At 36.5% G+C, this 17,433-nt stretch overlaps 1 long non-coding RNA gene across 1 annotated transcript in view; it reads left to right on the top strand.

Annotated features, from left to right (window-relative positions):
• The first annotated feature begins 5,088 nt into the window (after window positions 1-5,088).
• Window positions 5,089-17,433, top strand: part of LOC309632524 — a 185,049-nt gene continuing 172,704 nt past the window's right edge. The window contains exon 1 of the long non-coding RNA XR_014246940.1: window positions 5,089-10,992. This is a non-coding gene — a long non-coding RNA (uncharacterized lncRNA). The remainder of the gene's footprint in view (window positions 10,993-17,433) is intronic.

Genomic DNA, 17,433 nt, shown 5'->3' with positions numbered 1-17,433 from the left:
CTACAAAGAGGGTGCTAGATTAGGTAATGTGTGGGAAGTGAACTTTCAAAGAGTTTTATTAGTCATGCCTGTTTTGAATTTTCTCCCTATGTTATATATTTTTGGTAAAAAAGAAATACAGTATGAGATTAACTAGGGTAGCAAAACAAGATTCTTGGAGACAGAAGGAGGCTGAAAGGAAGAGAAAGGGAAAGGAAGTTATGACATTTTTGAGACCAACTGACAAAGGGTTGAGTTGGAATGGAATTTGGGGAGATGTTTAAAATATTCAGAGAGTATAAGGACAGAGATTCAAGTTGTGGATAATAAGGAGGGCACTAAGCCTGTGAGTATTCCCAGTCCTTTTGCTGCTGTCATCAAGAGATGCCCTGATGCCTAGGAAGATCATAAGATGGTCAATAGATACAACAGTGACTGAGGTATAAGGCCTACCTGCAAGGAGGCAGACAAATAATAGGGCAGAACCAACACAGCAGTCTAAGTAGAGGTGTAAGTCAGAGCCTCTTAGAGGAATATACATTTGTGTACTGAAAACTCATAAGAAAAACCTATGAAATCTGGAAGGATTTGGTAGAACAGTGTTCTGAAATCCGTGAAAATAATAACTATTTGGTACAATCTTGTATTGCATAAAACACTCTGGATGCTGCATGTTTTGTGAATGAAGTAGTTTATGCCTGGAGTGGTTAATATGTTTCAGCTGCATTGAAAACACTGTTTATACAGTGCAGAATAATCTTGTGGACATATGAGAATGAATTGACATTTCATTTTATGTATTGTTGAAGTGTAGTATTTTCCTTGTGTAAATTCTCTTCAGCAGCTAGAATAACTTTTACTTAAAATCAGCCATTTTCAAATAAAGAAAAAGGTCATTAGACTATGTTGACAGGATCCAAATAAAGTGTTCTGTTCACGCTTTCTCTGAAACATGTTACTTGGACTTTAATTGATTGTATTTTCTTGTTTCCTTGTGGTACATGCTTTTGTTCATTAAAAATTTTGTGAGGAACTAAAGCAAGCTCTATTTATAGAAAAATATTTGTGACAAAAGTCCCTTGGTTCCTAAAATTATAAAACCTTACCTTGGGGTTTTCCTTCAATTGTTTTTCGCAATTCCTTTAAACAGTGCCGGAACCTAGCAACCTCACATATTTTACTCAGGTATAATTCTTATTTGGCTGGTGTAGACAAAGGCATGCATTTCATAAAAAGACCAAAGGCAATGAAAAGAAATGCCATAATAATTAAAATATCTGTATATCCAAAGATAGTTAAGTCTCAGAAAAGAGCCCACCCTCTGGAGCAATATTCAAAACAAAGAAATAGGAAAGGAAAAAAAAACCCCACAAAAGTACCTAAGGATTAGCATCGCTATTGGTTGGCTCTAATTAAAATACAGTTAGAACATCAAAAAATATATATGATTTTTTAAAAAGAACATGGAAACATAATATCAACTAGAGAACACAGAGACAAACTAAGCTTCCATTTCTACCAAATCAAATTTTGTTTCTGTTTTAATTATTCTGCTAGTGTAGAAATCATTTTCCACATGATTTCATTTTCAGAAAGGAGAGATGTCAGCAGAATTGTCATTAGACTTCATTGCTATGGCAGATACTGTTCCTTTGGGCCATTTAGTTAGAACTAAGCATGTCCATTACACCAGAAATGTTATATTTACTGACAGTGGGTCAGGAAACAAGATTTAGTGAAATATATGCAGTATTATTAATTTAGCAATTTTATAAGTTCTCAAACTTTTTTAAGTGGGATTGAAATCCTTATTTTATTATTTATAAGACATAATCAGTGTCTACATTACATGTCTACATAGAAAAATAAAATGGAAGATGTAAGGAGCCCAAAAGAGAAGGAAAATCTTCTACTGCCTAGCCTAGACAATACAAGGAGAAAAAATCAGCTATTGAATATACTGTGATTCAAGGTATGAGATTGAATTTCCTCATTTAAATAGATATTTACTTATGAAATATTTACTGAGTAATTGGGCTCTACGTCTTATAATATGCAAGCACAAAACTATGGAAATGACTTTGTATTTCGACTGAGCTTCTGGGAGATGACTTTCTTCAGAAATTTTTAATTTTCCTAAAGCTTTTGTTGGGTAATCCTAAAAATGACTTTGCTTTGTATCAGCATCTTATTGGTTTTTTGTTTTTTTTTTTCTTTTTCCTGAAAAACAAAACTTGCAAGAGAATTAAAAGATCAGTTTGATTGTCAGTGACTTGGATGACTTTTTTCTGTGTAATGGAGGCTGTAATGAATCACAGTAACCACAGTTTTAGATATTATCCATTGGAACACCCATGTGGGTTTGTGTTTTGTTAAAATTTTTCTAACTTGGTGAATCAAGCAAGTGAAAATGCAATTCTTTATTTCAGTGGTCAGAATTAGAACCATGTAGTGTGTTCTATTGATAGGATATCACAGGCCCCATGGCTTTTTCGCTGAAGAACATTGATTTCTGTAATATGATTCCTAGGTATTTCTGCTCCAACTCATCCTCCTATCACTAAGAATTTTTCTGAAACGAACTCTGATCACATCATTCCACTTCTTAAAACAATATCATCAGCCTACAGTACTTATCATACTTAATGAAGAAATGTTAGAAGCTTTCCCTTTTAAATCAGACACAAGACAAGAAGGTTCTCTTACCACTTCTGTTCAACATTGTGCCAAAGATCATTGCCCGTGCACATTAAGGCAAGAAAGAAATAAGAGATGTGGCGATTGGAAAGGAAAATTCCACAGTTTCTTTTTTTTTTCTCAAGTATATTATTGTCTAATTAGAAAATCTAAGAAGCAGACTTCCCTGGTGATGCAGTGGTTAAGAATCTGCCTGCCAATGCATGGGACACAGGTTGGATCCTTGGTCCGGGAAGATCCCACATGCTGTGGAGCAGCTAAGCCAGTGTGCCAAAATTACTGAGCCTGCTCTCTAGAGCCCATGAGGCACAACTACTAAGCCTGCCTGCCACAACTACTGAAGCCTGTGTATCTAGAGCCTGTGCTCCGCAACAAGAGAAGCCACTGCAATGAGAAGCCTGCACACTGCAACAAAGAGTAGCACCCGCTTGCCGCAACTAGAGAAAGCCCGTGAGCAGCAACGAAAACGCAAAGCAGCCAAAAATAAATTAATTAATTAATAACAAAAAAAGAAAATCTAAGAAGCATCTGCAGAATTACTAAGACAGTTCTGCAAGTTTATTAGTATAAGAGCAATCACATACAGTGATCAAATAGGTCTAGACCTCATCAACAAACAGAAAACACACTTTTAAAGAACTTGATATTTAAAATAGCAATAAAAAACTCAGGATAGGGCTGACAGTGGCTTCCAGTTCCAACTGGAGGCCTTGCCTGCTGGCGTGTGGAGCAGTGAGTTGCTCTGGGATGAGTAAGTTTGTAAAGTGTCCTCTTCATTTTTGGGAAAAAAAAAAAAGACACTCAAGATAAGATAATTCCTCTTATGTTATAGAAGATGAATTTGAAGCAAAACATTGGAAATTACTTATTGAAGTTGAAGCTGCAGAGCAGTGACTGAAGCCATGTGGCTGACAGGGTCATGGTGCTCCAGCTGGTTGTCGGTCCTGAGCTTCTGTGGGAGAGCAGAGTTCAGGACATTGGGCCACCAGAGACCTCCTGGCCCCACATAATATCAATCGGCGAGAGCTCTCCCAGAGATCTCCATCTCAATACTAAGACCCAGCTCCACTCAATGACCAGCAAGCTCCAATGCTGGGCAACCCATGCCAAACAACTAGCAAGACAGGAACACAACCCCAGCCATTAGCAGAGAGGCTGCCTAAAATCATAATGTCACAGACACCCCAAAACACACCACTGGATGTGGTCCTTCCTACCAGAAAGACAAGATCCAGCCTCATCCACCAGAATACGGGCAGCAGTCCCCTCCACTAGGAAGCCTACACAACCCATTGAACCAACCTCACCCGCAGGGGGCAGACACCAAAAACAACGGGAACTACAGACCTGCAGCCTGCAAAGAGGGGACCCCAAACACAGTAAGTAAAACAAAATGAGAAGACAGAGAATTATGCAGCAGATGAAGGAGCAAGGTAAAAACCCACCAGACCAAACAAATGAAGGGGAAATAGGCAGTCTACCTGAAAAAGAATTCAGAGTAATGGTAGTAAAGATAATCCAAAATCTTGGAAATGGAATGGAGAAAATACAAGAAACGTTTAACAAGGACCTAGAAGAACTAAAGAGCAAACAAACAATGATGAACAACACAATAAATGAAATTTAAAATTCTCTAGAAGGAAACGATAGCAGAATAACTGAGGCAGAAGAATAGATAAATGACCTGGAAGATAAAATAGTGGAAATAACTACTGCAGAGCAGAATAAAGAGAAAAGAATGAAAAGAATTGAGAACAGTCTCAGAGACATCTGGGACAACATTAAATGCACCAAAATTCGAATTATAGGGGTCCCAGAAGAAGAAGAGAAAAAGAAAGGAACTGAGAAAAATATTTGAGGAGATTATAGTTGAAAAGTTCCCTAATATGGGTAAGGAAATAGTTAATCAAGTCTAGGAAGCACAGAGAGTCCCACACAGGATAATTCCAAGGAGAAGCACACCAAGACACATATTAATAAAACTATCAAAAATTAAATACAATGAAAAAATATTAAAAGCAGCAAGGGAAAAACAACAAATAACATACAAGGGAATCCCCATAAGGTTAACAGCTGATCTTTCAGCAGAAACTCTGCAAGCCAGAAGGGAGTGGCAGGACATATTTAAAGTGATGAAAGGGAAAAACCTACAACTAAGATTACTCTACCCAGCAAGGATCTCATTCACATTTGACAGAGAAATTAAACCTTTTACAGACAAGCAGAAGCTAAGAGAATTCAGCACCACCAAATCAGCTTTACAACAAATGCTTAGGGAACTTTTCTAGGCAGGAAATGAAAAAGAAGGAAAAGACCTACAATAACAAACCAAAAACAATTAAGAAAATGGTAATAGGAACATACATATCGATAATTACCTTACATGGAAATGGATTAAATGCTCCAACCAAAAGACATAGACTGGCTGAATGGATCCAAAAACAAGACCCATATATATGCTGTCTACAAGAGACCCACTTCAGACCTAGGGACACATACAGACTGAAAGTGAGGGGATGGAAAAAGATATTCCATGCAAATGGAAATCAAAAGAAATCTGGAGTAACAATTCTCATATAAGACAAAAATAGACTTTAAAATAAAGACTGTTACAAGAGATGAAGAAGGACACTACATAATGATCAAGGGATCAATCCAAGAAGAAGATATAACAATTGTAAATATTTATGCACCAACATAGGAGCACCTCAATACATAAGGCAAATGCTAACAGCCATAAAAGGGGAAATTGACAGTAACACAATCATAGTAGGGGACTTTAACACCCCCCTTTCACCAATGGACAGATCATCGAAAATGAAAATAAATAAGGAAACACAAGTTTTTAATGACACATTAAACAAGATGGACTTAATTGATATTTATAGGACATTCCATCGAAAAACAACAGAAGACACTTTCTTCTCAAGTGCTCATGGAACATTCTCCAGGATAGACCATATATTGGTTCACAAATCAAGCCTTGGTAAATTTAAGAAAATTGAAATGCTATCAAGTATCTTTTCTGACCACAACGTTATGAGACTAGATATCAATTACAGGAAAAAAACTGTAAAAAATACAAACACATGGAGGCTAAACAATAAACTACTAAATAACCAAGAGATCACAGAAGAAATCAAAGAAGAAATGAAAAACTACCTAGAAAAATATGACAATGAAAACACGATGACCCAAAACACGACGACCCAAAACCTGCGGCAGAGGAAGTTCTAAGACGAAAGTTAATAGCAATACAGTCCTACCTCAAGAAACAAGAAAAATCTCAAATAAACAACCTAACTGTACACCTAAAGCAATTAGAGAAAGAAGAAAAAAGAACCCCAAAGTTAGCAGAAGGAAAGAAATCATAAATATCAGATCAGAAATAAATGAAAAAGAAATGAAGGAAACGATAGAAAAGATCAATAAAAGTAAAAGCTGGTTCTTTGAGAAGATAAACAAAATTGATAAACCATTAGCCAGAGTCATCAAGAAAAAACGGGAGAAGAGTCAAATCATAGAATTAGAAATGAAAAAGAAGAAGTAACAACTGACACTGCAGAAATCAAAGGATCATGAGAGATTACTACAAGCAACTATATGCCAATAAAATGGACAACCTGGAAGAAATGGACAAATTCTTAGAAAAGCACAACCTTCCAAGACTGAACCAGGAAGAAATAGAAAATATGAACAGATCACTCACAAGCACTGAAACTGAAACTGTGATTAAAAATCTTCCAAGAAACGAAAGTCCAGGACCAGATGGCTTCACAGGCGAATTCTATCAAACATTTAGAGAATAGCTAACACCTATCCATCTCAAACTCTTCCAAAATATAGCAGAGGGAAGAACACTCCCAAACTCATTCTATGAGGCCACCATCACCCTGATACCAATACCAGACAAAGATGTCACAAAAAAAGAAAACTACAGGCCAATATCACTGATGAACATAGATGCAAAAATCCTCAACAAAATACTAGGAAACAGAATCCAACAGCATCATAAAAGGATCATACACCATGATCAATTGGGATTTATCCCAGGAATGCAAGGATTCTTCAATATACGCAAATCAATCAATGTGATACACCATATTAACAAATTGAAGAAGAAAAACCATATGATCATCTCAATAGATGCAGAAAAAGCTTTTGACAAAATTCAACACCCATTTATGATAATAACCCTCCAGAAAGTAGGCATAGAGGGAACTTACCTCAACATAATAAAGGCCATATATGACGAACCCACAGCCAACATTGTTCTCAATGGTGAAAAACTGAAACCATTTCCACTAAGATCAGGAACAAGACAAGGTTGCCCACTCTCACTGCTATTATTCAACATAATTTTGGAAGTTTTAGCCATAGCAGTCAAAGAAGAAAAAGGAATAAAACGAATCCAAATCAGAAAAGAAGTAAAACTGTCATTGTTTGCAGATGACATGATACTATACATAGAGAATCCTAAAGATGCTACCAGAAAACTACTAGAGCTAATCAATGAATTTGGTAAAGTAGCAGGATACAAAATTAATGCACAGAAATCTCTTGCATTCCTATACACAAATGATGAAAAATCTGAAAGAGAAATTAAGGAAACACTCCCATTTACCATTGCAACAAAAAGAATAAAATACCTAGGAATAAGCCTACCTAAGAGACAAAAGACCTGTATGCAGAAAACTATAAGACACTGATGAAAGAAATTAAAGGTGATACAAACAGATGGAGAGATATACCATGTTCTTGGATTGGAAGAATCAACATTGTGAAAATGACTATACTACCCAAAGCAATCTACAGATTCAATGCAAACCCTATCAAACTACCAATGGCATTCTTCACAGAACTGGAACAAAAAATTTCACAATTTATATGGAAACACAAAAGACCCTGAATAGCCAAAGCAATCTTGAGAAAGAAAAACAGAGCTGGAGGAATCAGGCTCCCTGACTTCAGACTATACTGCAAAGCTACAGTAATCAAGACAGTATGGTACTGGCACCAAAACAGAAATATAGACCAATGAAACAGGATGGAAAGCCCGGAGATAAACCCACACACATACAGTCACCTTATCTTTGATAAAGGAGGGAAGAATATACAGTGGAGAAAAGACAGTCTCTTCAATAAGTGGTGCTGGGAAAACTGGACAGCCACATGTAAAAGAATAAAATTAGAACACTCCCTAATTCCATACACAGAAATAAACACAAAATAGATTAAAAACCTTAAAACAAGGCCAGACACTATCAAACTCTTAGAGGAAAACATAGGCAGAACACTGTATGACAGAAATCACAGCAAAATCCTTTTTGACCCATCTCCTAGATAAATGGAAATAAAAGCAAAAATAAACAAATGGGACCTAATGAAACTTTAAAACTTTTGCATAGCAAAGGAATCCATAAACAAGATGAAAAGACAATCCTCAGAATGGTAGAAAATATTTGCAAATGAAGCAACTGACAAAGGATTAATCTCCAAAATATACAAGCAGCTCATGCAGCTCAATATCAAAAAAACAAACAACCCAATCCAAAAATGAGCAGAAGACTTAAACAGACATTTCTCCAAAGAAGATATACAGATGGCCAACAAACACATGAAAGGATGCTGAACATCACTAATCATTAGAGAAATGCTAATCAAATCTACAATGAGGTATCACCTCACACCAATCAGAATGGCCATCATCAAAAAATCTACAAACAATAAATGCTGGAGAGGGTGTAGATAAAAGGGAACCCTCTTGTCCTGTTGGTGGGAATGTAAATTGATATAGCCACTAAGGAGAACAGTATGGAGGTTCCTTAAAAAACTAAAAATAGAGGTACCATACGACCCAGCAATACCACTGTGGGCATATACCCTAAGAAAACCATAATTCAAGAAGGGTCATTTCCTACAATATTCATTTCAGCTCTGTTTACAATAGGCAGGACATGGAAGCAACCTAAGTGTCCATCAACAGATGAATGGATAAAGAAGATGTGGCACATATATACAATGGAATATTACTCAGCCATATAAAGAAATGAAATTGAGTTGTTTTTAGTGAGGTGGATGGACCTAGAGACTGTCAGATGGAGTGAAGTAAGTCAGAAAGAGAAAAACAAATATCGTATGCTAACTCATATATATGGGATCTAAAAAAAAGAAAAAAAATGGTTCTGAAGAACCTTGGGGCCAGACAGGAATAAAAACATGGTTGTAGAGAATGGACTTGAGGACACGAGGAGAGGGAAGGGTAAGCTGGGACAAAGTGAGAGAGTAGCATGGACATATATACACTACCAAATGTAAAATAGATAGCTAGTGGGAAGCAGCTGCATAGCACAGGGAGATCAGCTCCATGCTTTGTATCCACCTAGAGGGGTGGGATAAGGAGGGTGGGGGGTAGATGCAAGAGGGAGGGGCTATGGGGATATATGTATACATATAGCTGAATGACTTTGTTATACAGCAGAAACTAACACACCATTGTAAAGCAATTATACTCCAATTAAAAAAATATATATATATATATATGGAAAAAAAAAAACCTCAGGATAATGGTTACCTTTGGAAGGGATGGGAGTGAATGTTGTTGGAGAGGGGTGTACAATGACACCAGATTACTGGTACTGTCTCAAATCTTAAGCAGGCTGGTGAGTATATAGCTGTTCATTATATTATGCTGTATACCATTTATGTCTGAAATGTAATCGAATATTTTTAATAACTACATAAAAATATTAAAAGTTGGCCTCAGTGGCTACACATTATTCACAGCAGGTCTCTTTCTAATATTTGTGGGGCTTAGGGCATGGAGGTCCACATACCACATATCTAAATATTTTATAGCTGTAAATCAAGTTTATAAACTGTTAAATGTGTTCCTTTCTCTTAACTTGATAAATATACCTACACATGGCTAAAAGCAGCAAACATATCAAAGATGACTGAATTTAATTTTTGTAAGTCTGCATATTCTGCTGGAAGGCCTGGGATGTTTTAAAGTGTAATATGAAGACACATGTAATTCATAAATGATTATATGTTTATTCATAAAATTTTTCTGACCTCCATTTTAGCAAAATCACTATCTTGTTATAATAAAGATTTTCACATAATTTGCATTTTACTTTTAATAATTATATAAAGGATTAAAATATTTAATTGAATTAGAGTATAGAAAATTTGAATATATATTTATTGAAATGTAAATGAAAAGTAAATGAAAAAAATTGAAAAGTAAATATTTTCAAATTTTTGTAAAATTTTTTTTGTAAAATATCAAAAGTACCTTTTAAAATCAAAAGGCAAAATAAAATAACTACTAATGAACATAAAAATTATATAAAAATTATTTGAATAGAACTGAATTTTTAAGTGTTTAAAGAATTAAATCTTATTACATATTTTTATAAAAGTAAATCTTTTTACAGTTTGAGGATTCAATTTCCATATAGTTGTCCACAGAAAGAGTCTGTAGAAGGCTTTTTATGCATATCATATCCTGAACTATATACATGCAAATTTAAGAGGCACTAAAAAGCCATTTAAATTTTTTGCTCAGGAGGGTAATGACTAAGAAGAGCCATGTCAGCAAGACTGATCTGGGAACATTATGAATGAAAGATTAGATTGCAAATAGACTACAGGTAGAGAATGCAATTACTCGATGATATTATTGGTTCAAGTGGGAGATGATTAGTCCCCAGACTAAGGTGGCAATCATAACAATATGAAGAAGTGTGTTGATTTGAGAGTCCTTAGGAACCAAGAATTGATTGGATGCATGTTAGATTCCACTGACTGGAATTAACTCACCATATCTGTTAGAAAAGTTCCCCAGCTGAAACACTGAGCTGCCTTCACGCTCACCTGTGGTGGATCAAACCTTAAAATTAAGCATGATGAGCTTAAATCACAATGATATTTTGGTGATCACCTTTATGTGGAACACCAAAAAAAGTGACAACATGATGTCTCCAAGCTTCTTTAGTTTGCAAAGTACTTGTAGAGACATTGCAGCGGGCAGCCTGGCTATCTGGTGAGAATTGTGCTGCGTCATACTGATTAGACTTGCTGTTCTGACCTTGGGAGAGAGAACTGAGCCTTGCTCATGACTCATTAAAACTTACAGGCAGGTATTATTCCATGAAAATTCTGTTCTCTTACACTTTGCATCCATGTCAGCTGATCCACTACCCACCGATTTCACAGGCCTTCTCTGCTCTTTTTCTAAAGTTCTCACGTATTACAAAAGGTGACGGTGAATCCAAGAATGCAGAGGCTAATGAGAAGGAAATAAATTATGTAAGTACTTTGATTGTTAAACTCACTGATAGAAAAGCAGGTTTAAAAATTTCTTTTTTACTATTGTTATTTAATATTATTATTTAAAATGTAAACATGTAGGCTATAGTTCAACATTTAAATAGTTTTAAAAAGCAAAAAGAAATTGTTAGTTTCGCTGAAGGAATGATGTAGTATATTTGCACTAATTTCAATTTACATTAACTGATCTTCCCTTTAAATACAATTACAATATTAAAATAAATATAATGGTATTATGATCAGTGGAAGGAAAGGGGAAATTATAAGCCTTCGTCAAGTGGTGGAACTGTGGGCTTAGTCTTTTTTTAATCACTAAACCTGATTTTCATAAAGATAATGATCATTAACTAGAATTTACTTTAGACTAACAACAACATTAGGCTAAAGTTTTACATAGACCTCCAGTGATTTTATTTACAGTTGAAGAGCTTTAACTGAACCATTTTCAAAGCTACTTAAATCTCCCTCGTTGTGAAATGTATTTGCCTATTTCCTGCAGAGGCTTTAAACTCTATCTGCCTAGTATTTGCTGAGGAGCTGCAGGAAAATGAAAGATTCCTCTCAAATGAGCCATGATTTTATTTTGGTTGTTCACTAAATTAAGTTTCACTTCAAAAATAAACTAATAAGATTATAGATTATGTCATTTCTCCAAGTCATTATGGAATTATCTAGTCTCTGGCCGAAGAAAAGTTCTAATCTTAAAATATTTGGTCCAGAGACTTTTAAAACAAACTTAATTGTGTGCCTCTTTTGACATTAAAACAAAAAACAAATGAAAAAAAAAAAAGGTATTTGCTCAGTCTTTCAAACAAAGAAAGTTTATGTACTGCATAGGGAATGGTAATGCCATTAAATGAATGAATTCTTTACATCTAAAGGCATGGTTTCAGTGGGCTGTTGTTTTCTGATTCAGTGCATTACCCTGAAATGACTGAAAACTAATAGTACAAAATGGGCAAGGCCATTTAAAAGGTCATTCATCAAAGTGCATGGTATTTAAATAACCTTTTTTTGCCCAGATGGGCATTGCTGGTTAACTGTTAACATCTTTTCAAATAGTATTATACTGTTGAGTCACAAAAGTATACCTTATAGGAACTTTAAATAATTTTTAAGAGTAAGTTCTCATTTGATTTTATTATAGTCACACAATACTTCTTTATATTTTAATTTGGAAAAAACCCCCCCAAAAACCTACCATGCTTTAGCTGAAGTATTTTTCCCTTTAGATGAAACTACTGTTTGATTGCAGGGAAGTCTCTCTACAGCCTTTATGTATTTCACATAACAATATTGTATTAATGTGAATTTTTATTATATTCTTCTTCACTCTGTCACTACCCGTAACTGTCTCACTCCTCATTCTTTTGGAGTTCATTGTCCATAACACCTTTGTTTGTTTGTTTTACCAAAGGAAATTTAGTATTTGGTTTTAAGGAAGAATATGAATAAAAGGCCCCTTTATGAAAAGGGTTTAAATAGGATATGCCTGTGTATGAGGACATTACCCTAAATTGATATATCATTATCCTTTAGGTTCAGGAAGATTGCCTTCTCTATGAAGTTATTTTCTATATTCTCTGTTTTTAATTCCTGAAAGGCTCCAACATGGCTATGGGGACTATTGCCATGATACTTTGATGAGTATATCTGTTTGAATGTGCTTTTCTATAACTTCAGTCTGGTTTAAAAATAAACCAACCAAAAACATAATGAATCATGCAAAGCAGAATCATTTACAGATTCATGGGAAATATACTCTATATATTCTTCCTGCTCAATTGAAAATAAACTGGGCCTAGAGTAAATTATAATGTCTTCAAAGCTCATTATACATTCTATATTCTTAGCCCCTATTTCTTTTAACCCACAGTAGAAGCCCCTCCTTCTGCCATAGCAGTCCAGATCTCTCCTGCTCTCAAAATTCTCTTCCCTACCCCTCCCCAAAGGAGGCAATCTAATAACTTTTCAGAGACAAAAAGAAAGACAGAGAAAGGGTGGAGGCACCAGGATAAATTGGGGGAAAATAAATACTATCTTTTGCAAATATTACTTTCAACTTTTTATAAATGTAGCATGAACCTTTCGCCACCACTCCACATCACCATGCAAAGAAAAACTAATAAAGCAGTAGAAATAAGCTAGCAAGCAGAGGAATTATTTGTGTGGTGATGGCTCCCCCAAAGTGTCACAAGGTCCCCTTGCTTGTCCCTGAGGGCGGTGGTGAATAACACTTTGAAGTGGCCTCCAGCCTCACCCTGACTAGATGCCTGTCTCCGCCATCCCAAGGCCTTCTAAACTGGGGGAAGCCCAATCCCATGGTCACAGCTGTGGACTGCTTCCCAGTGTTACACAGCACAGTTGGAGCCAGAGGAGAGAATACTCTGACCTCAGACTCTCAATCCAGAGGTTTAGTTTGGGTCATGTGCCAATCCTGAACCAATTACCTATGACCTGTGCAACAAAATCTAGATGAGAAAGGGCTATGATTGGCCCAAGGTGCCCATCCTGGAACAATCAATCATTGTCAAGGGGTGGGACACTATGGAGCCATAGTTTGTGTCAGGCATCTACTTCTAGATCAACTAATGTGGCCTGAAGGCAGTATTACATAAAAATTGTGACAGTCCCGTGGAAACCTTATATTGTTGATGCCAACATAGAGAAAGGGGCTGTTGTTCCCAGCTTCTGCAGGGTGCTGGGCAGACAAAAGAATAATCCACACTATCATATAATAAAAGGTAGAAAGCATACACCCTGTAGCAAGAGACAGAGATAAAACACTATGACGTTCACAGAAATGATTACTTCCAGCAGGAAAGAAATGGATAGGCTTCCATGAGTTCAACCTCAAAGAAAAGACAGGATTCGGGCTTGTGGGCAAATGGGAAAGTAACTTTCTAGAAGTAAAGAGCAAGTTAGAAGCAGGGAGGTAGAAGCCTGTAGGACAGGTACTGGGTATTTGAGCAATTTTATTTGGGTGAAAATTCAACTGTGGGAAGGGCAAATTCTGAAGCTATGACTAAGAACCTTGAACATCACAATAAGATGTCTGGACATTATTCTTCATGAAGCACCCAGAAGGCTTTTGGTCAGGGTAGGGAAATGATTCCAACAGCAAGTTAGGAACAATAATCTGGCAGTGTGGTGTAAAATGAGCTGGAGCATGAAACAAAAGGTGAAAAAACTTACCCTACAAAAATCCTGCAGTATCATCTCACAGTACACAAATTAGGATAAGGGTTCTCAGGCTTCAGAGTACCTAGAAAACACTAAGGGAGCTTATTAGAAATGCAGCTGCCTGTGCCTCCCCCTTGCAGATTTTGGTGTATAAGTGTGAAGTGGGGTTTTGGGATTTGCTTCTTTTTTTTTTTTTTAAAGCACCAACGACCAGGTGAATGTGGCAAAAGAACCACGCTTTGAGGAAAGCAGATCTTGGGATGCAATTTGGAGAATCCGTTTAAGAAATGAGTATGAAAGAGCCTTGGTTCACTCTTGCAACTTGCTGGGCTTTCAGAGCTCTGGATTTCAGCCCCGGTCTTGGTATAATATATCTGAAGTCAGAGCCAAAGCAGAAGGTGAAGACATGAAGGCTCACTTCCCTCTAAAGTTTCCGTGGGCTCTATTTCATGTGGTGCCATCTCTCTGTGGATAAGTCAACCGGAAATTTACAGCGTGACTCACCCGAAGAATAGCATTGAGATATGTGGTTTCAGTGGGGGAGCAGTGCCAGAAAAGATTAATATGTTCTGTTTTAAGACGAAGTGTGATTATTTTATGTGGCTTCAAGATTCCATTTTTTTACTTGCAATCTATGCAGATTCAAATTCCGTGCAATTTAAATGACAAAGGGTGGTTTGGGCTGTCTAACAAATGGGAGATTGGTATTAATCATCAGGTGGTATTAATCATCAGGTTTTTGGAGCTTCACTCTGGGCAGAGGGGGAAGTGGTAAGTCCTCCTAGGAGTACTTACACAGCTGCAGTGCATTAGTAGACTTTGCTTGGCTATTCTTTGTTCAATAATTAATTAGAAGTCTTTTCAAAAATCTCCTTATGTCTCCTGAATTAGGAGCAATAACATTTTTATCCTGTGCTGATAAATTCTAAGCTCCATCTTTAGACTGATTTAAGGCATGTGCCAGATAGTATGTTATATTTGTTTTGTTTTTAATTCTATTGTTAGTTGTTCTTGTATGACAGTTTAAGATTAAAATCTGATAAGGGTCTGAACCTGTGCTAAGATTTTCTTTATATCTCCTTCCTTTTTACCATTCTACCTTTCTTCGATCATTTTCTTTTGCAGCCCAGCTAGATGCCTAGGCTTTGAAGAGATAATTCACTCATTTGTCTCAGGGTTTGTCCGGGTTACTTTAGTGTTGCCAAAACCAGTGACCTTTCCGAGGTATTCCTCTTATTCAGCCTTTCAGCAGTATTCGATATAGTTGACCACTTCCTCTTTAAAACATATTGAGAATTCTTTTCTCTTAGCTTTCTTGAACCCGTACAACCAGCCATTTTTTTCTCGGTCTCTTTTTCACTTTCATATTTCTCTGTGAGACCTCTAAATTTGGTCTGCCCCTGAGCTCTACCCTGATCTTTCATCCCTATTTAAACTCTCCCTAAGAAAATGGATCCCATGTCTTTAAAAGATGTTTTTATGCATTGGTGCTCAGAATTATATCTCCAGATTGATCTTATCACACTTGGATATTCAATAAGCATCTCAAATTTAACATGTCTAGATAGAAATTCTTTGTTCCTTCCCACTCCCATCTTCTTTCCTCAGATTTCCCAGATTTTAGTAAATGACATCACCATCTACCCAGTTACTCAAGCCAAAAAGTTAGGAGGCATCCTTAATGTCTCAGTTTTTATCACTCCCACCTGCAACCCACCATCAAAGCCTAGTAGCTCTACCACCATCATATCCTAAACTTGCCCACTTTCATCCACCTCCGCTGCTGCTTCCCTAACTTAAGTCATCATCATGTCTCACCCCAAGAGCTCCCCAACTGGCCCACAGCCTTTCCTTCTTCATCTTCTAAACTCCAGTATCTAGATAGCAGCTGGAGTCATCTTACCCTCAAACCAGGTCCCTCTCCTACATGAAACACTTCAGTGGCCTCTTGTTTCTATTAGAATTAAAAATCTTCCCCACAGTATTTTCTCTGACTCACTTGACCATGGCCTTCAGGGGTCTCACACCATGCAGCTCTTGTATCTCAGTCCTCCCTATGCTTTGCACCACTCAGGTCTTTCAGTTCCTTGAATAGGCCATAGGTCTTTTGTGTTAGCTGGATATTTTTCCTTGAGTTCTCTTCCCTTAGATCTTTCTGTAGCTGGCTCCTTATCTTCCCCACTTCAGAGAAGATTTTTCTGTGCACCCAATCTAAAATGGAACACACATACACACACACACACACACACACACACACACACACACCTCTGCCATCACTATTATTACTGTTATTTTCTTCATAACTCTTATCACTATCTTATATTATTTTACTTTTTAATTTTCTTTCTTTTTTTAATCCCCTTTAATAGAAATTAAGCTTCATGAGGTCAGGGACCATGTCTTTTGGGGTCACTGCTATGAAACAGTGCCCGGCTCATTACAGGCAATTAATACATCTTTTTAAAATGGATAAGTGGATTTCTGATCTGTGAATGAGCTTAGCTCTAATGGTGCCTCCTGGTTCAGAAATAAGAAGTTAGTGGAACATATACAAGGACATCTTTGAAAAAAAGAGACTGTCTGCTTATAGTGGCTTTTAGAGGTTGGAATTAGGCTCATGGCATGATGCACTTTCCAGGAAGTATGTCATGAGAGAGTGATATGCATTCCACCTTAAAAACAAAATGATGATCTAGCAATCTCACTTCTGGGTATATATCCAAAGGAAACAAAACCATTATCTCGAAGAGGTATCTGTACTCCCATGTTCATTGCAGCATTATTCATAATAGCCAGATACAAAGACAGCTTAAGCGTCCATGAAAGGATAAATGAATGAAGAATAAAGAAAATGTGGTGTATATATATATATATATATATATATATATACACACATTATATATATATACACAGACATATATTTACACACACACACACATACACACACACACAAGTAATATTATTCAGCCATGAGAAAGAAGGAAATTTTACCATTTGCTACAACATGATGGACCTTGAGGGCATTATGCTAATTGAAATAAGTCAGACAGAGAAAGACAAATATTGCATGGTATCTCTTATATGTGAAATCTAAAGAAAAAAAGTCAAATTCATAGAAACAGAGTAGTAAAGTGGTTGCCAGGGGCTGGAAGGTGGAGGAAATAGGGAGAGGGTGGTAAAAGGGTACAAACTTTTACCTATAAGATGAATAAGGTCTGAGGAACTAATGCATAACAT

The sequence above is a fragment of the Balaenoptera borealis genome, assembly GCF_965194805.1.
Source record: "Balaenoptera borealis genome assembly, chromosome: 7".
NCBI classification, from domain to species: Eukaryota; Metazoa; Chordata; class Mammalia; order Artiodactyla; family Balaenopteridae; genus Balaenoptera; species Balaenoptera borealis.
This window is presented reverse-complemented; position numbering and strand designations above follow the sequence as displayed.